The following is a 21,441-nucleotide window of genomic DNA, read 5'->3' on the forward strand; positions in this document are numbered from 1 at the left end:
TTTGAAGCAGCAAAAAAAAAAAAAAAAACACTATTTTGCCTTTATTGCAAGGGTCTAAAGTCATCCATTTGCTTGATACTAACGATATGCTTGTCAGCACATAAGAAAGCAAGGATGCATCTCCCTTTGTTTGCCAGCTGGTTCAAGCTCTACCCCACACTGTGACAATTGGTCACTGCCAGCACTACAATCATTAGCATCATCCCGTAGCGGCACCACTATCAATGTCCATCAACAACTTTTCCTCATCCTCCTCAAGTCCGAGATCCTGTTCATCTTCCATTTTCTCCTGCACATGGGGGTGGTGAGCAAGATGTGGATGGTGTTTGTCTTCCTCCATGCTTTGTTGCATAATTTGCTCTAATATAAATATTATAGAGACAATATCATTGATGTCATTGTTGTCCCTATTGATTCACTCCCTGAAGGTCCTGAGTAGCAGGGACATGCACACATAGACTCAAAAGGGGGCTTTAGCCCCTGCCCTTTAAAAGCACCTGCCCTAAGATGTTCTCACTGATTGAAACCTCTGTGGGGTGATGTTGGCCTCAATCAGCTGACAAGACTGCCGGAGGTCCCTTACCTCAGGAATTGTTTTGTGTTAACATATGTAAGGTTTTTCCAAACTTTTTTTTTTTTGTTTTATAATGAGAAGTGCCAGTTTTTTCTACTTGAGACCCTGCCCCAAAATATCTGTGCACAACCCTGCTGAGTAGGCTATGCATGTACTTTTGTGTTACCACTGCCTAAGTGCAAAATTACACATTCTCCCAGCTTTAGTAGTCTGGTAGACAAATACATCATCGACCACTTTACACTCCTCTCAGAAAAGTTCCAACATATGCAAAGGGGAAATTCCAGCAGTAATGCAAAAGTAGACCATTCTGCAAGTCCAGGGGGATGTTCATAGCCATTGAGGAACAGCTAAACTGCACACAATTTTCTGGCCATTTTCAGCACTAAGCCAAAATATATAAAAAAAAAATAAAATAAAAAGAAATAAAAAGAAAAAAAGAACATAATATTCTTTCCACTGTCGCTGACTACTCTATCCAGTTGTAGTTGATGGGGAGACAGCCATTTTAAAATGTGCTGCTTGATGCAGAACAGCTACTGTGTGGCTTCTCTTGCTCAGGCTTGTTGTAACGGCTCTATTACACTTGCTGATGCGTGCTTTAAATGAGTGATGATATTGGCAGTCATTTAGCAAGCCTGTTAAAAAAATCAATTATGCCATATGCCCTTCTCTGCCATCATTCATTGGCTGCACATCCCCTATTAAACTGGGAGATGTGCAGCTGTCACGCCCCCTCCCATAGGCTTGCATTGAGGGGCGGAGCGTGACGTCACACGGGGTGGAGGCATGACATCACACTCCGCCGACCCCGTGGTCGCCGGTAATCAGACCCGGAGCGAACATGCTCCAGGGACTGATTTTAACTGGGGTGCTGTGTGCAAGATCACGGGGGTCCCCAGCGGTTGGACCCCCACGATCAGGCATCTTATCCCTATCCTTTGGATAGGGGATAAGATGTCTAAGTGCCAGAGTACCCCTTTAAGCCTGTCTGCTGAGACTGGTCAGCTGACCTTGATTGAACACCTGGTCTGGATCTATTTTAGCTGGCAGTCTACTCCCAGTCTTTGCTTGCTAAAGAGTTCTGTTTGTCTCCTAGCTAGCTTTATACTGTATCTGTGATATCTGGCATTTTGACCCTTTGGCTCCGCTCTCTGACTCTTCTCTATGATAGTAGTGATTTTGTAATTTGGCCTCTCCTGGCTTTTGACGCGGATCATGGACATTGACTCATTTTGAGAGTGTGTTAGTTTTGTTAGTCTGTCTGTTCTCTACTGTTCCTTGACCTGAGTCTAAATTATTGTATTTTATTATTTTAACATTTTACATCCCTCACTTGTCTTGGAAAGGACTGTCACCGTGGTTATGGACCTGTAGCTTAGGGCAGATACGTAAGTAGGCAGGGACAGGGGAGTGGGCGAGAATAGTGTTCACTCCTTTCCTGCCCATACGTGACAATAACATTTCCTAAAGACACATCTCTTCAAGCAGGAGTATAAAATTCCCTTATTGGTCTCCCCTACTATCCTTCTGCAATCTTCCTATTCTATGTGCACTTAGAACACTGAGAGACTGGTTTGTGACTGGTCCACCCACATTACATAATTTATCTTAAGTATAAAACATGACTGTGCAATTGAATATACAAGCACTTACAACCTTTTAGCTCAACACCATTTTTCATAGTCTGTAAGCTCTTATGAGCAGGGCCTTCACTTACTTGAGCAATCAGTGTGTGTCAGTGTTACGTCTAATTTTGTCCTTATTTGTACCCTCAAAACTGTATAAAGTGCTGTATCATTTGTTGGCGCTTTATAAATATTATCAATATTACAACTTATTCTCTGCCTGCAGAGCTTGCATACTGCAATAGTTTTGTTTCCGGCAACATCAAAAACTGTGCCACCACTAACTTTTTCCTAGGTCTGACACTAATCCACTACACTTCCTATCTGTATTTCTGAAATATCTCCAAGTCCAAATTCAATGATTTCATGATTTCAATGGAGTTTTGCTGCTTTTTGCACATGGCGGAATTTCTGCGACAGCAACATCTGCTGTGGAAATGCTAATTCCCATATCCACAAAATGTTGAACCTGTTTTAATGTTTTTTCATATTCTGCAAGGAAATGCATTGCCGTCTTTGAGTCAGAACATTTCTGAGTGGCCCTAGTGGCGTGTGGACATTCCACCGTGTTAACATAGCCTTATACTCACCTCTCATCCCTTAGGTTTGGCTAGCATTCTTGAAATGAGTGCAAGGCATACTAGAAAAACTCACTGGGCCATGCCCAAGGTCATTTACTTCTTAATCATTAACAACCATCATTGTTATTTAAAAAAAATTAGCATTTTGCTGTGATTTACATCATTAACATAATTGCAGTAAAATGCTAAATTTTTTTGTGATTACTGCAATGTGTGAACACAGCATAAGCATTCTATATTACATTTTAAACATGTCAATGGCAGCACGGTGGCTCACTGTTTAGCACTGTTGCAGCGCTTGGGTCCTAAGTTCAAATCTCACCAAGGACAACATCTCTAAGGACTTTGTATGTTCTTCCTATGTTTGCAGTTTTCCTCGCACACTCCAAAACATGGAACAGGGACCATTCTGAGTGTACAACGCTGTGGAATCTGTGTGTACTATATAAAAAAAGAATTATTATTATTATGGAGTCTGCTTTTAATTGGACATCTTTTCTCCTGACAATAACAATCTAGGTTTCACTTTATTGCATTAATTTATTTATTTGAATGTGTGCATTTCTGGCAAGGACTGAGTATAATAATGGTTATTAATATGATAAAGGTGCATGACTGCTTCCATTTCTCTCACCTTGTTATATGGACTTGATTAACTAAGTTTCTCATTACTAGATTAACAATGTGATTGAGATGGATTACCGATGCTCATTTTAAACAAATAACCCCAAATTATACATGAATTTCTGAGTTGAATATATGAAGTGCCTCTGTCAGAGAGCTGGAAGGAAATGATCTGGCTGCCTTTAGCTCTTGACACCAAGCATTATTCACTTTTATGAGAGGAAAATGAGAAGCTGAATTTCTTGACTTTTCCATTTTCATCTGTGAAGTAGGCGTCTCTTCTCACCTTGATTCAGAAACATTTATGGTAACCTACTGTCAAAGCTGCAAGAGACTTTAATTATGCTTTGCACTGTCAGGACATTGTGCCTGTCTTATATAGCTTCTGAGCAAAGGAGATGGGGGAAGCAAATGATAAGTTCCTTTGTTAGTAGTTGTGGCAGTTATAGTTATCGATGGCAGCTGATCCGCATCACTTTAACATTTTAGTTTCGGTGATGAAGAGGTTTTTTTCAATGTTTATAAAATATTTTCAATGAAGTGAAGGTTGGCTTGAAGCCATGGATTAAAGCTGATCACTTTATTTTGTAACATAAAATCTAGGCTTGTAGTATGGGGGGAATTATGCGCCATATTTGTTGTTGGGCCAAAAACACTGCATCCAGATATTAGCTGGAAGTCAATATGAAAATACATTTTATATAGTCTCGGGACTAGTTTTTCAAATTTGCAGCATGTTGAGGATACAGCATTTATTTTCCGGAAACTTTGCCTTTTTTTCCTCCAATACATCTGTGGGAAGAAAAAAATGGTAAGAAGAACATGCAATGTGAATTTCAAGTGAGCATTTTATTCTGGCACCCCCTCTGTCAATTTTTCAATAGAAATTCTTGAGTCACATGAGTTACATGAATGAATTAATGGCATGATGAAAAAAATGCAAGGGTTAAATCAGCAAAGGAAAATGTCTATACTAAAACTCACTAATTTAGAAAAATGCCACAAAAACTGCATCTTGGGAGTACAAAATGTGGAGCGGCTTTTCTGTAGCATTTTTTTTTAAGTAAAAAGTTGGTGGAGTCGCGGCCGTATTGTGGTAAACTACATCTGATGAAGAAACCTTGGTAATCTCAAAAGTTTGGTATTCATAGCAAAAGGTTACCAACAGCACATGATTATGTCCACTTAAAGGGGTACTCTGGAGTAAAAATAATTTTCAGATACACTGGTACCAGAAAGTTAAACAGATTTGTGAATTACTTCTATTTAACATTCCTAATCCTTCCAGTACTTATCAGCTGCTGTATGTTCCAGAAAATTTTGTGAAGTTCCAATCTGACCACAGCGCTCTATGCTGCCACCTGTGCTTGTATCAGGAACTGTCCAGAACAGGAGATGTTTGCTATGTAGATTTTCTCATGCTCTGGACAGTTCCTGACATGAGCAGAGGTGGCAGTAGAGATCACTGTGGTCAAACTGAAAAAAACTACACAGCTTCCTCTGGAGCATGCAGTAGCTTATAGGTTTCTAGAAGGTTTAACCCTTTCCCGCAAATGGATGTATATGTACGTCCACTGCAGGCTCCCGCTGTATGACGCGTGCTTAGCAGGTGAGCATGCATCATATCCAGTGGGTCCTGATTGCTATCAGCAACAAAGACCCACAGCTAATGCCAGACATCGCTGATCGGGCTGATGTCTGGCATTAACCCTTTAGATGCCACAATCAAAGTTGATTGCGGCATCTAAAAGCGGTTAATTCCGTTCCCGTTCCCAGCTAGCTCAGTGGGCTGATTGCGACTGCCGCAGCAAAACCGTGGCATTCCAATCAGCTGAGTGGATGGGGGTGGGGTAGTCTTACCTTCCTCCCAGCATTCTGATCTGTGCTCCAGTCTTGCATTCAGCTTTGCCAGGCTCAAGCAATGGAGCACCGATAATACTGATCACTAATCTCTTATAAAGAAGCATTAATCAGTGTATGCAATTTAAAGATAGCATGCATTAATCCCTTCCCTAATAAAAGTTTAAATCACCACCCTTTTCCCATTTTTTAAATAAAAAAATGTTCAAAAAAATGAAACCTAAACATTTGTGGTATTGCCGTTTGCGTAAATGTCAGAACTATTAAAATATTATGTTAATTAAACCGCATGGTCAAAGGCACAAGCGTAAAAAATTCCAAAGTAAAGAAATGTGCATTTTTGGTCACTTCATATTCTAGAAAAAAGTTTTATAAAACGCGATCAAAAGGTGCCATGAAAATAAAAATCATGGCGCAAAAAATGAGCCCTCGTACATCCATGTATAAAAAATAAATAAAAAAGTTATAGGGGTCAGAAGTGGACAATTTTAACCCCTTAAGGACGAGTTTTTCCGTTTTTGCACTTTCATTTTTTCCTCCTCACATTTTAAAAATCATAACCACTTAAATTTTGCACCTAAAAATCCATATGATGGCTTATTTTTTGTGCCACCAATTCTACTTTGCAGGGACATCAGTCATTTTACCCCAAAAACTATGGCGAAACGGGAAAAAAATCATTGTGCGATGAAATTGAAGAAAAAATTCCATTTTGTAACTTTTGGGGGCTTCTGTTTCTACGCAGTAAATTTTTCAGTAAAAATGACACTTTCTCTTTATTCTGTAGGTCCATACAGTTAAAATGATACCCTACTTATATAGGTTTGATTTTGTCGTACTTCTGGAAAAAATCATAACTACATGCAGGAAAATGTATACGTTTAAAATTGTCATCTTCTGACCCCAATAACTTTTTTATTTTTCTGCATATGGGGCGGTACGAGGGCTAATCTTTTGCGACTTGATCTGAAGTTTTTATCGGTACCATTTTTGTATTGATTGGATTTTTTGATCGCTTTTATTCATTTTTTCATGATATAAAAAGTGACCAAAAATACGCTATTTTGGACTTTGGAATTTTTTTGCGCGTACGCCATTGACTGTGCAGTTTAATTAATTATATATTTTTATAGTTCGGACATTTATGCACGCGGCGATACCACATATGTTTATTTTTATTATGTTTATATATTATTTATATGGAATTTGGGAAAAGGGGGGGTGCTTTAAACTTTTAAGGAAGGGGTTAATGTGTGTGTGTTAAACTTTTTTTAACCATTTTTTATTACACTTTTAGTCCCCTTAGGGGACTTTTAGGAGGAATCATTAGATTCCTCATGCATATCATTATGGTTGTATAGAACCATAGTGATCCGAGTGCTCTACGCTCGATTGATAAAGCCTGGCCCTGCCAGGCTGTATCATTCAGAGAGCTGGAGCCACCATGGAAGGAGAGGTAAGCCCTCAGGCTACATCAGCAGTGGATCACTCCCCCATGATCGCGCTGTGGGGGGGGCGTTCCACCCCACTGGACCACCAGGAATCAGCTGGGGGCCGGGCGGTATGACGCGGGCTCGAGTCAGGAGCCCGCGTCATACCCGGTTAAGGGCCATTGGACGTATATACACGTCCATGGTCCTTAAGAGGTTAAACATACTAATTTTGGTGCAGGTGGTTATAATAAAATAAAAAACAACCCATAGAAATTAGGTATCCTTGTAACTGTATGGACCTACAGAATAAAAATAAGGTTTCATTTGTACTGAAACGTGCACTGCGTAGAATCGGAAGCCCCCAAAATTTACAAAATGGTGGTTACTTTTTCAATTTTGCCGAACAATTTTTTTTTCTAGTTTCGCCATAGATTTTGATTCAGATAATTTGGAAGATTTTCCGAATTTTCCCCAAAAAATGTTGTTCTGTCTGAATTTATTTGTGGTGAATCTGTATTAAAAACATCTATTTCTGTCCTACAGAGAGCCTCAATAGGGGTGTGGAATGCTTTGCCTTGCTAAAACACACATAGGGCGTGTGCTGGGTTAGTGAAATAATACTGTTATTCAGTATGACATGCAGATTAGAGGCATGGCTATTAGAATCACGCTCGCAGAGCAGCACAATGACACAGCCTGGAGGTGGCATCAGTATGAGGAGACCATATAGTGGCTGAATGACACAGCGTGGGGGTGGCGGCAACATGAGGAGACCATTAAGTGCCTGAATGACACAGCATGGAGGTGGCGGCAGCATGAGGAGACCATATATAGTGGCTGAATGACCAAGCCTGGAGGTAGCAACAGCCTGATGAGACCAAAGGCCTCACAATTGAAAAGATTAAAGATATTTTTTAACATTAAAATTGAAGATTTCAAATAAATGAACCTAAAAAGTATTATTTAATGTGCCAGTAGCATGAGGAGACCACATAGCGGTAAAGTGACACAACCTGGAGTTGGTGGCAGCATGAGGAGACCATATTGTGGCTGAATGACACAGCCTGTAGTTGGCAGCAGCAAGGGCAGACCATATAGTGGCTGAATGACACAGCCTAGAGTTGGCGGCAGAATGAGGAGACCATATAGTGGCTGAATGACACAGCTTAAATTACAAATTTGCATAAATTTCTGGTACCAGTTAATTTGATGAGGAGCATGAGGAGACCACATAGCGGTACAGTGACACAACCTGGAGGTGGTGGCAGCATGAGGAGACCATATAGTGGCTGAATGATACATCCTGTAGTTGGCAGAAGCATGAGGAGACCATATAGTGGCTGAATGACACAGCCTGGAGTTGGCGGCAGCAAGAGCAGACCATATAGTGGCTGAATGACACAGCCTAGAGTTGGCGGCAGAATGAGGAGACCATATAGTGGCTGAATGACACAGCCTAAATTACAAATCTGCATACATTTCTGGCACCGGTTAATTTGATTTTTTTTTCCCTCTGCAGTACCCCTTTATGGGACGTACACATACTGAGATGGGAATCCACCAGTCAAACTGCAGTATGGAACAATATGGCAATCTGAAGAAGGTGACACATCCGATTGGGGGAGGGGAAATCTTAAAGGGTACTTTATTACTCCATATAAAATATAACAGCGGGTATTTAAGTTCTAGGCATCTACATAATAATACCACTTATTACTTCAATCACACAACATAGATTTGTCCAAAACATATGTGCATGCCACCTACCTGCTGCAGCATTGGATCAGGTGTATATTATTTAGAAAGCCCTGCAACAGGCAGCACTGCCTTATCACTTCCCCACAGACACATGCAGGCTATATCTATCTGCATCTATCTCCACTCATCCGCTACCATGGCAGTAGGTCATGTGTGACCACAGCCCTGTAAGAGACGTAAACTTTACTAGGAGCAAATCAAGGGACCCAGTGAATAGCACAACTAAAGGCAGACCAGAAAGTACATTTTTGTTAAATATGCTCTAGTATAGTCCTCATCATAAAATAATACGTTATGTCCCTGTTCTGCTGGCTTCAATGGACATTTGCTGTTTGTCCTCATCTGTTCAGTTAGCCATTTAATAGTATAAATAACAAAGAAAAGGAAAATTTAAAATACGTTGCAAAAAAGCTGGCTTGGATGGAGGTGTAGTATGTAGCATGTGCAAACATTGGTTTGACTTTGTGCAAATCTTGGGAGCGAAATCTAAGCGATGCCCTGGTTTTCACCCTTTATCAGGTTCCATAATGCGGAAGCTGGTCTTAGCTGCAGGGGAGACACCATGTTGCTACCACAAGAATGGTCTCAGTTAAGTGGCAGCTGGTCAAGCATGGGGAATACAGGCAGGTGGGGCGAGCTGTCACTAGATGGGATAATCGCAAGAGTCAGGTAAGGCAATACTGACTTGGTGGTATAGCAGAGCTGATGCTGTAAGAACAGCAGAGCAGGATAGCACAGATGCAGCTAGGTTTAAGGAGCTTGCTAGAAGGCAGAGGCGTGGGTAACAAACCAAGTCATATCCAGGAGAGACAGGCAGGTACTGAAGGATAAAGCTAGGTAGCCTCATGAAACAGGCAATGGTCAGGATCACAGGAACACAGTAGATAAAAATAACAGCAGAACCTTCGTGAGTAGAAAAGCTACAATGTTGCTTAGACACTGAAAGTAGGGTGATGCTCCCTTACATAGGTGATGCCAGTCAGGGATTGGAGGGGGATGCAGAATCAGGGGCACGCACGGACTCTTAAAGAGACAGCTCCTGTGTTACCCCTACTGGGTGCACCAGACAATGTTGCCACCTGAGACAGTGCAGAGGACAAGTCCAGAGCCTGCAGCTAGGAGGAGGAGCCGTCCGTGCAGTTTGGCCGAGGTAATTTTCAGGATGTGCTTAACACTGGCGGCAGTAAACCCCCAGAAATACAGTATAAGCTGTGATGTCTGAATATACTGTGCATGCACGCGGCGCCTCGCAGGCCCCTGTGTGGCTGCTAGGAGTGGCGGATTGCTACTTTGAGCAAGCCAGGGGGCGTGCCTCCAGCTGTTGCCACCCCCACCCTGCCACGCCCCATCCCCTGGCCTGCAGCAATCCAGAACTCCTAGCAGCCACATAGGGGCCTGCAAGTCACAGCTGGAGGCACACTATGGGTTGGGTCACTGGCGGATCTGCAGTGTAAAATAAGCTGCGGATCCGTTACGTGTGACCCTATCCTAAAAGAGTAAACAGTTAGACATACTGTACTACTCCTGGTGTCTCTCATTACATGCATCTGTGTTTTTGATCAAAAAGGTTTAGCTAACATTCACAGAAATTTAACAAAAGCTTAGAGATGTTTTGTTTCTATTGGGGCTAAGTTCAGTGATGCTCCAAGGGCCCAGGGAGGGATTTGCTGCATCACCTTTGTTGTCCTCTATTTTCACAGGTTTAGTCCTATGCTTTAAATATTTTGACTTTCTATCTCAAATTTATTTAACACGTAGGCACACCTTTATGTATATTTACATGAGAAAGGAGTTTTTTCTCACAATAAAACATATTCATCGTAGCCCAAGGCTTGTGTTTATGCAGTTACTCACGGGGAGGACAGTGGTGACTGACATCCATAAACAATAAAGATGACACATTATTTATAGTGGATGATCTGCTAGCAGATTGTGCATTCAATTCTACAATGTAATCCACTGCATGGCAAGTAAAGTACACATACTTACTGTTCAATGCTCAATAAGTAGTGAAACCTACTTCAGGCTAAGTTTCCACTTGGTTTTTTTTCTGGCAGTTTTTGGAATACTGCCACTGCAGCTTTTGAGCCAAAGCCAGAAATGTATTCAAAAGGAATAGGACATAGAAAGGAACGACTTACACTTCTCCTCACTTATGGATCCACTTCTGGCTTTGGCTCAAAAAATGCAGTGGCAATTTTCCAAAAAATGTCAGAAAAAAAAAAAACAAGTGGAAACTTAGCCTCTTTCTGACCTAATAGGTAACAACAGACAGCATCACTGACATGGAGATCTAGCTGTAAGGACAAGCACTTCTCATACCTCCTTTCTCTCTAGTGGTAGCATGAGACGGAGTCTGCAACCCACACAAGTGGCTCAGCTAGTGCAGCTCATCCAGGATGGCACATCAATGCGAGCTGTTGCAAGAAGATTTGCTGGGTCTGTCAGCATAGTGTCCAGAGCATGGAGGCACTACCAGGAGACAGGTCAGTACATCAGGAGACGTGAAGGAAGCCGTAGGAAGGCAAAAACCCGGCAGCAGGACCACTCCCTCGGCCTTTGTGCAAAGAGGAGCAGGAGGAGCACTGCTAGAGCCCTGCAAAATGACCTCCAGCAGGCCACAAATGTGCATGTGTCCACTTAAACGGTCAGAAACAGACTCCATGAGGGTGGTATGAGGGCCCAACATCCACAGGTGGGAGTTGTGCTTACAGCCCAACACCGTGCAGGACATTTGGCATTTGCCAGAGAACACAAAGATTGGCAAATTTGCCACTGGCACCCTGTGCTTTTTCCAGATGAAAGCAGGTTCACATTGAGCACATGTGACACATGACAGAGCCTGGAGACGCCGTGGAGAACGTTCTGCTGCCTGCAACATCCTCCAGCATGACCGGTTTGGTGGTGGGTCAGTAATGGTGTGGGGTGGCATTTCTTCGGGGGCCACACAGCCCTCCATATGCTTGCCAGAGGTGGCCTGACTGCAATTAGGTACCAAGATGAGATCCTCAGATCCCTTGGGAGACCATATGCTGGTGCGGTTGGCCCTGGGTTCCTCCTTACGCAAGACAATGCTAGACCTCATGTGACTGGAGTGTTTCAGCAGTTCCTGTAAGAGGAAGGCATTGATGCTATGGACTGGTGTCTCACTCCTTCCAGCAACGCCATGTCGCAACACAGACTGTCCAGGAGTTGGTGGATGCTTTAGTCCAGGTCTGGGAGGACATCCCTCAGGAGACCATCCACCACCTCATCAGGAACATGCCCAGGCATTGTATGGAGGTCATACGGGCACGTGGAGGCCACACACACTACTGAGCCTCATTTTGACTTGTTTTAAGGACCTTACATCAAAGTTGGTGTTACGCCTAGCGCTCCGGGTCCCCGCTCCTCCCCGGAGCGCTCACGGCGTCTCTCTCCCTGCAGCGCCCCGGTCAGTCCCGCTGACCGGGAGCGCTGCACTGTCATGGCCGTCGGGGATGCGATTCGCACAGCGGGACGCGCCCGCTCGCGAATCGCATCCCAGGTCACTTACCCGTCCCGGTCCCCTGCTGTCATGTGCTGGCGCGCGCGGCTCCGCTCTCTAGGGCGCGCGCGCGCCAGCTCTCTGAGACTTAAAGGGCCAGTGCACCAATGATTGGTGCCTGGCCCAATTAGCTTAATTGGCTTCCACCTGCTCCCTGGCTATATCTGATCTCCTCCCTTGCACTCCCTTGCCGGATCTTGTTGCCTTGTGCCAGTGAAAGCGTTTAGTGTGTCCAAAGCCTGTGTACCTGATCTTCTGCTACCCATCCTGACTACGAACCTTGCCGCCTGCCCCCGACCTTCTGCTACGTCTGACCTTGCCTCTGCCTAGTCCTTCTGTCCCACGCCTTCTCAGCAGTCAGCGAGGTTGAGCCGTTGCTAGTGGATACGACCTGGTTGCTACTGCCGCAGCAAGACCATCCCGCTTTGCGGCGGGCTCTGGTGAAAACCAGTAGCCTCTTAGAACCGGTCCACTAGCACGGTCCACGCCAATCCCTCGCTGACACAGCGGATCCACAACCCGTAAGCCGAATCGTGACAGTAGATCCGGCCATGGATCCCGCTGAGGTGCCGCTGCCAAGTCTCGCTGATCTTCCCACGGTGGTCGCTCAGCAATCGCAGCAGATTGCCCAACAAGGACAGCAGCTGTCGCAGTTGACCGCCATGTTACAGCAACTTCTGCCTCTGCTACAGCAGCAGCCATCTCCTCCGCCAGCTCCTGCACCTCCTCCGCAGCGAGTGGCCGCTCCTAACCTCCGCTTGTCCCTGCCGGACAAATTTGATGGGGACTCTAAACTCTGCCGTGGATTTTTGTCTCAGTGTTCCCTGCATATGGAGATGTTGTCGGACTTGTTTCCTTCAGAACGGTCTAAGGTGGCGTTCGTAGTAAGCCTTCTTTCAGGAAAGGCCTTGTCTTGGGCCACACCGCTCTGGGACCGCAATGATCCTGCCACAGCCACAGTCCAGGCCTTCTTCACTGAACTCCGGAGTGTCTTCGAGGAGCCAGCCCGAGCTTCTTCTGCCGAGACTGCCCTGTTGAACCTGGTCCAGGGTAATTCTTCAGTGGGCGAGTACGCCATCCAATTTCGTACTCTTGCTTCCGAGTTATCATGGAATAACGAGGCTCTCTGCGCGACCTTTAAAAAAGGCCTATCCAGTCGCATCAAGGATGTGCTGGCCGCACGAGAGATTCCTGCCAATCTGCAAGAACTCATCCATCTAGCTACCCGCATTGACATGCGTTTTTCTGAGCGACACCAAGAGCTCCGCCAGGAAAAAGACTTAGATCTCTGGGCACCTCTTCCACAGTATCCGTTGCAATCTACGCCTGGGCCTCCCGCCGAGGAGGCCATGCAAGTGGATAAGTCTCGCCTGACCCAGGAAGAGAGGAATCGCCGTAGGGAAGAAAATCTCTGTCTTTACTGTGCCAGTACCGAGCATTTCTTGGTGGATTGCCCTATCCGTCCTCCACGCCTGGGAAACGCACGCACGCACCCAGCTCACGTGGGTGTGGCGTCTCTTGGTTCCAAGTCTGCTCCTCCACGTCTCACGGTTCCCGTGCGGATTTCTCCTTCAGCCAACTCCTCCCTCTCAGCCGTGGCCTGCTTGGACTCTGGTGCCTCTGGGAATTTTATTTTGGAGTCGTTTGTGAACAAATTCCGCATCCCGGTGACCCGTCTCGTCAAGCCGCTCTACATTTCCGCGGTCAATGGAGCCAGACTGGATTGCACCGTGCGTTACCGCACAGAACCCCTCCTGATGTGTATTGGACCCCACCACGAAAGGATTGAGCTCTTCGTTCTCCCCAACTGTACCTCTGAGGTCCTCCTCGGTCTGCCATGGCTCCGGCTTCATTCTCCCACCCTTGATTGGACCACCGGGGAGATCAAGAACTGGGACTCTGCTTGCCATCGGAAGTGCCTCTCCCTCCCTCCCAGTCCCGTCAGGCAAGCCTCTGTGTCTCCTCATGGCTCCCGTCCTTGTGTCACCCTGCCCCGTGCCAAGCTTCACCCTCTGCCCTCCCTCCCCATTCCAACTCCTGCTGTACTGCCTGCCGTTGAGGAAACCCTCCATTCTTTCCCGGTGTCCTCATCCCAGGGGGGGCAGTTACCGGACAAAAAAAATGGGAGACCTAAGGGGGGGGGGTACTGTTACGCCTAGCGCTCCGGGTCCCCGCTCCTCCCCGGAGCGCTCACGGCGTCTCTCTCCCTGCAGCGCCCCGGTCAGTCCCGCTGACCGGGAGCGCTGCACTGTCATGGCCGTCGGGGATGCGATTCGCACAGCGGGACGCGCCCGCTCGCGAATCGCATCCCAGGTCACTTACCCGTCCCGGTCCCCTGCTGTCATGTGCTGGCGCGCGCGGCTCCGCTCTCTAGGGCGCGCGCGCGCCAGCTCTCTGAGACTTAAAGGGCCAGTGCACCAATGATTGGTGCCTGGCCCAATTAGCTTAATTGGCTTCCACCTGCTCCCTGGCTATATCTGATCTCCTCCCTTGCACTCCCTTGCCGGATCTTGTTGCCTTGTGCCAGTGAAAGCGTTTAGTGTGTCCAAAGCCTGTGTACCTGATCTTCTGCTACCCATCCTGACTACGAACCTTGCCGCCTGCCCCCGACCTTCTGCTACGTCTGACCTTGCCTCTGCCTAGTCCTTCTGTCCCACGCCTTCTCAGCAGTCAGCGAGGTTGAGCCGTTGCTAGTGGATACGACCTGGTTGCTACTGCCGCAGCAAGACCATCCCGCTTTGCGGCGGGCTCTGGTGAAAACCAGTAGCCTCTTAGAACCGGTCCACTAGCACGGTCCACGCCAATCCCTCGCTGACACAGCGGATCCACAACCCGTAAGCCGAATCGTGACAGTTGGATCAGCCTGTAGTGTGGTTTTCCACTTTGATTTTGAGTGTGACTCCATATCCAGACCTCCATGGGTTGATACATTTGATTTCCATTGATAATTTGTGTGTGCTTTTGTTGTCAGCACATTCAACTATGTAAAGACAAAAGTATTTCATACGATTAGTTCATTCATTCAGATCTAGGATGTGTTATCTTAGTGTTCCCTTTATTTATTTTTTGAGCAGTTGTATAATGTAATTATCCTGCACACCATAAACAAAGAAAAAAAATCTAATGCCAGAATGACCATGTTCTTGTCACCTTACATGCCAAAAAACACAGATTAAATATATATCAAAAAGTCATATGTATCCCAAAATGCTACCGATAAAAATTACATTCCTGCTCCAGTTCACTGTGGTGCATGTCTCACATGACTTATTGTAAGCCTCAATTTACCAAGAAAAAAGTATCTGATCATAAAGCAAAGCTCAACAAAGACCAGCAAATAATGAGGAGTACATGTGCCTGATGAAGCTGCGCATGCGCAGCGAAACGCGTTGCATCTAATAAATCCATTGATTTTACTTGGCTGCCTGATGGTTCCTCTCTGTGCCAGACAAACTCCTGATTCCCTGGTCATTCGGTTTTGATTTTACTCTTACCCAGGAGGGCTGCAGTGGACCTTCTTCTATATCTCTTCTGCTCTTTACCTTGTTGTGTGTGGGCGCACAACCAACTTTGGTAAGCGGCTTGGGAATTACCGTCCCCTACCCCCACCTACAAGATCTACTGATTCCGCACATGAGGCGCCTTCCTCCCTCTCTCTAGATGTGTATAAAATGTTACTTTTAATGGGGATGTGCATGCATAATACTGTATTAACTGTAACACATATAAAACTATTTGTACTGCAACTAACGTTTTTCCCCGGAAACAAGACATTGTCTTATATTTATTTTTCCTCAATAAGACACACTTTGGCTTATTTTCAGGGGATGTCTTATTTTTATTCAGTATGGTACAACAATACAACAATCTACATTCAATTCAATGATCTCTCTTGGCCCAGTAGCAGACTGCTTGGTGAAACTTTTCCCCTATCCGCTGGTGTATGTGTGGGGTGAGAGTAAAATGGCAGCCACAGCTTTATTCTTCCCCCTGAGAACCCACAAAGCAGAACTTTCTGTTCCACTGAGGAGACTTTTACTTTCACTTTCTATCTTCCTCTCTTCCTCTATGCCACTGCTGGCAGCACGAACAGAAGGACCGGGGCCTGACAGTGGGAGCTGACCTTGTTGATGGGGCTGGCGGCACCTCTCCAGTCACCTCCAAAATAGCAGCTGTCACAATGGGGCAGATTAGAAGGGCTGTCCGTCTTCTTTACCGTTCCGCATCGGACTGCTTAGCCACACCTACCACTATGTCTTATTTTCAGGGTATATTACGCCAATGCTTAGAAATTCTGCTATGACTTATTTTATGGGTATGTCTTATTTTCGGGGAAACAGGGTATGTACAAACTCTGAATGCCACTGACTCATAACTCTACTGCATGGATCAAACAATTATCTTGAAATTATAAAGATATGGAAATAGGAATGGGTAGGAATCCATTCAACTTCTATGGTCTCCAGACCCTTCAAGGACTTAAAGAGTACCTCTCATGATCTTGTAAAATTTTATAATCCTCCCAGTTCACTGCCCCCATCATGATAAACCACCTCCTGCCTTAAATTTTTAAGCTTTCTACCTAGATATTGCTCTGTATTTTCTGACCAGGGTGACCCCCAGCCGGTGTGACATCATCTGAAGGAATACAGGGGAGAACTTCTGCCCTTACTCTGCTACACACAGTCCAGAGCAGTTCAGTGTGTGAGATGAGCTATGATTGGCTAAGGCTGCACATACCCCCCCCCCTTCAGCATCCCCCCCCCCCTGTGCTCTGTACAAGTAGGGAGACATCTAGTGGCAGCAGTAATTCCCTTCATACCCACCAAACATAAGGCCCGATATGTTTCATATCCACCAAACATGAGTTCCGATATTAACATCCGCCAGCTTAAGTTCTGGTATAACTGCAACACCCTCTCATTCATGACTATTGTGCACTGGGACTCCTCCCTAATAATGCCATACCTTCACTAATGCACCTTCAACTGCTCAATCATTTCTTAATTTTCCACCAAAGCATGGATACCAAGCACATTATACACACATGAACATCAGGGACATACAATTATCACAAGCATATACAGCATCACAAACAAGGACTTTTTCTTATCCCATTGAGTTACATAGAAACTATCAACATGGTTTAGCACTTAGGAGGAAGACACATTCGTAAGCAATAGCCTTACCTGTAGACTTTATGCAATTCCTGGCCATCCATATTGGGGTTCCTTATTGATCACCCCTATAAATGCAATTGAGATCCTGGACGAGACCCCAAATGTTATGGTAATATACCCGGCGTCCTCATATTTGTCTGTGAGCTGTCATACAATCACCAAAGGCATCCATATAAAAAAAAAAAAGGACAACTACATTTTGGTAGGGACGCTCATTCTCTCTCTCTCTGTGCCAAAAATGTTATTCTCATAGTCACATAGCATTAGAACAACGCCCCATACAAAACAAAAGACACACTGTGAGCTCACTGGGTGGGAGATGGCAAAAAATATAGATAGAATACACAAAAGGGAATTGTGATGACATGTTATATACACCCACACACACACACACACACACACATATATATATATATATATATATATATATATATATATATATAAATTACCATATCATTTATATTTTTATAGTTCGGACATTTATGCACATGGCGATACCACATGTATTTCTGTTTATTTTTACGCTTATTTTTTATATAAGGGGGTGATTCAAACTATTATTAGGGAAGGGGTTTATTCACTTCTAAGAACTTTCTTTCTTTTTGTACACTAATTTTTAGCCCCCATAGGGAACTATTAAATGCAATCCTTGGATTGCATACATTGTTTAATAGATATGTAAAAAGAAAAACCAAGGCACTGCATAGAGCCATTACCCTCAGATGGAGTAGGTGATTATTTTGCTAACAAATAATGCTGCTTACCTTCTAGTGTTGAACTCAGAGCTCAACACCTTGTAGCACCGACACAAATCCATATGGGAAAACGGCCATCGGCTGAAGAAAACCATTGGGACCCTCTAAGGAAGATCAAAAAGCAAACTGTGGACACCGTATTAAAATAAAAAACTGGTTTATTGTGGACAACGTGTTTCGGGAGAATGTGCCCCCTTTGTCAAGTCTAATGATAAATAGGTACATACATTCTTTGTAAACACATACAAATTGTCACGATGCCGGCTGGCAGGTAGTGGATCCTCTGTGCCAGAGAGGGATTGGCGTGGACCGTGCTAGTGGATCGGTTCTAAGTCACTACTGGTTTTCACCAGAGCCCGCCGCAAAGCGGGATGGTCTTGCTGCGGCGGTAGTGACCAGGTCGTATCCACTAGCAACGGCTCAACCTCTCTGGCTGCTGAAGATAGGCGCGGTACAAGGGAGTAGACAGAAGCAAGGTCGGACGTAGCAGAAGGTCGGGGCAGGCAGCAAGGATCGTAGTCAGGGGCAACGGCAGGAGGTCTGGAACACAGGCTAGGAACATACAAGGAAACGCTTTCACTGGCGCGATGGCAACAAGATCCGGCAAGGAAGTGCAGGGGAAGTGAGGTGATATAGGGAAGTGCACAGGTGATAACACTAATTGGAACCACTGCGCCAATCAGCGGCGCAGTGGCCCTTTAAATCGCAAAGACCCGGCGCGCGCGCGCCCTAGGGAGCGGGGCCGCGCGCGCCGGGACAGGACTGACGGAGAGCGAGTCAGGTACGGGAGCCGGGGTGCGCATCGCGAGCGGGCGCTACCCGCATCGCGAATCGCATCCCGGCTGGAGGCGGTATCGCAGCGCCCCGGGTCAGTGGATCTGACCGGAGCGCTGCAGTGAGGAGAGTGTAGCGAGCGCTCCGGGGAGGAGCGGGGACCCGGAGCGCTTGGCGTAACAGTACCCCCCCCCCCTTGGGTCTCCCCCTCTTCTTAGAGCCTGAGAACCTGAGGAGCAGACTTTTGTCTAGGATGTTGTCCTCAGGTTCCCAGGATCTCTCTTCTGGACCACAACCCTCCCAATCCACTAAAAAAAAGGTTTTCCCTCTGACCTTTTTAGATGCCAGAATCTCTTTGACGGAGAAGATGTCCGAGGAGCCGGAAACAGGAGTGGGAGGAACAGATTTGGGAGAGAAACGGTTAATGATAAGTGGTTTAAGAAGAGAAACGTGAAAGGCATTAGGAATACGAAGAGAAGGAGGAAGAAGAAGTTTGTAAGAGACAGGATTAATCTGGCACAAAATTTTGAAAGGACCAAGATAGCGTGGTCCCAACTTATAGCTAGGGACACGGAAGCGGACATATTTAGCGGAGAGCCATACCTTGTCTCCAGGGGAAAAAATGGGAGGAGCTCTTCTTTTCTTATCCGCGAACTTCTTCATGCGTGATGAAGCCTGTAAGAGAGAATTTTGGGTCTCTCTCCATATGATGGAAAGATCACGAGAAATTTCATCCACAGCGGGCAGACCAGAGGGCAAGGGGGTAGGGAGGGGGGGAAGAGGGTGACGGCCGTACACCACGAAAAATGGGGATTTGGAGGAAGATTCAGAGACTCTGAAGTTATACGAGAATTCGGCCCATGGTAGAAGATCTGCCCAGTCATCCTGGCGGGAGGAAACAAAATGTCGTAAATAATCACCCAAGACCTGGTTAATTCTTTCTACTTGTCCATTGGATTGAGGATGATATGCAGAAGAAAAATTTAATTTAATCTTGAGTTGTTTACAGAGAGCCCTCCAGAATTTAGACACGAATTGGACGCCTCTATCCGAGACGATCTGCGTGGGCAACCCGTGAAGACGAAAAATGTGTACAAAAAATTGTTTAGCCAACTGAGGCGCTGAAGGAAGACCAGGAAGAGGGATGAAATGTGCCATTTTGGAGAATCGATCAACGACCACCCAAATAACAGTGTTGCCATGGGATGGGGGTAAGTCAGTAATAAAATCCATACCAATCAGAGACCAAGGCTGTTCGGGGACAGGCAGAGGATGAAGAAAACCAGCGGGCTTCTGGCGAGGAGTCTTATCCCGGGCACAGATAGTGCAGGCTCGCACAAAGTCCACAACATCCGTCTCCAGAGTCGGCCACCAATAGTAGCGAGAGATGAGTTGCACAGATTTCTTGATGCCCGCATGACCTGCGAGATGGGAAGAGTGGCCCCATTTGAGGATTCCGAGGCGTTGGCGTGGAGAAACAAAGGTCTTTCCTGGAGGAGTTTGCCTGATGGAGGCTGGAGAAGTGGAAATCAGGCAGTCAGGAGGAATGATGTGTTGCGGAGAGAGTTCAACTTCAGAAGCATCCGAGGAACGAGAGAGAGCATCGGCCCTAATGTTCTTATCGGCAGGCCGAAAGTGAATTTCAAAATTAAATCGGGCAAAGAACAGAGACCACCTGGCCTGGCGAGGATTCAGCCGTTGGGCAGACTGGAGGTAGGAGAGGTTCTTGTGATCGGTGTAAATAATAACTGGAAATCTTGATCCCTCCAGCAGATGCCTCCATTCCTCAAGTGCTAATTTAATGGCTAGAAGCTCTCGATCCCCGATGGAGTAGTTTCTCTCCGCCGGAGAGAAGGTCCTAGAAAAAAAACCACAAGTAACAGCATGCCCGGAAGAATTTTTTTGTAGAAGGACAGCTCCAGCTCCCACAGAGGAGGCATCAACCTCCAATAGGAAGGGTTTAGATGGGTCAGGTCTGGAGAGCACGGGAGCCGAAGAAAAGGCAGACTTGAGCCGTTTAAAGGCGTCTTCCGCTTGAGGAGGCCAAGACTTGGGATCGGCATTTTTTTTGGTTAAAGCCACGATAGGAGCCACAACGGTAGAAAAATGTGGAATAAATTGTCTGTAATAATTGGCGAACCCCAAAAAACTTTGGATAGCACGGAGTCCGGAGGGGCGTGGCCAATCTAAGACGGCAGAGAGTTTGTCTGGATCCATTTGTAGTCCCTGGCCAGAGACCAAGTATCCTAGGAAAGGAAGAGATTGGCATTCAAACAGACATTTCTCTATTTTGGCATAGAGTTGATTGTCACGAAGTCTCTGAAGAACCATACGGACATGCTGGCGGTGTTCTTCTAGATTGGCAGAAAAAATCAGGATATTGTCCAGATATACAACAACACAGGAGTATAAAAGATCACGAAAAATTTCATTAACAAAGTCTTGGAAGACGGCAGGGGCGTTGCACAGGCCAAAGGGCATGACCAGATACTCAAAGTGTCCATCTCTGGTGTTAAATGCCGTTTTCCATTCATCCCCCTCTCTGATGCGGATGAGATTATAAGCACCTCTTAAGTCCAGTTTGGTAAAGATGTGGGCACCTTGGAGGCGATCAAAGAGTTCAGAGATGAGAGGTAGGGGGTAGCGGTTCTTAACCGGGATTTTATTAAGACCGCGGTAGTCAATGCAAGGGCGTAGAGAGCCATCTTTTTTGGACACAAAGAAAAATCCGGCTCCGGCAGGAGAGGA

At 45.7% G+C, this 21,441-nt stretch overlaps 1 long non-coding RNA gene across 3 annotated transcripts in view; it reads right to left on the reverse strand.

The window, feature by feature from the left end:
* Positions 1–3,346: 3,346 nt before the first annotated feature.
* LOC130366992 (uncharacterized) overlaps positions 3,347–21,441 on the reverse strand; it is a 63,221-nt gene continuing 45,126 nt past the window's right edge. For 2 of the 3 annotated variants that reach the window (XR_008892032.1, XR_008892033.1), the window contains 2 exons: positions 8,468–8,623; positions 3,347–4,199 (listed from right to left, as the gene is read on the reverse strand). This is a non-coding gene — a long non-coding RNA (uncharacterized LOC130366992). The remainder of the gene's footprint in view (positions 4,200–8,467; positions 8,624–21,441) is intronic. The other variant, XR_008892034.1, reaches the window with a different exon arrangement.

Source organism: Hyla sarda, chromosome 4 (assembly GCF_029499605.1).
Source record: "Hyla sarda isolate aHylSar1 chromosome 4, aHylSar1.hap1, whole genome shotgun sequence".
Classification (NCBI taxonomy): domain Eukaryota; kingdom Metazoa; phylum Chordata; class Amphibia; order Anura; family Hylidae; genus Hyla; species Hyla sarda.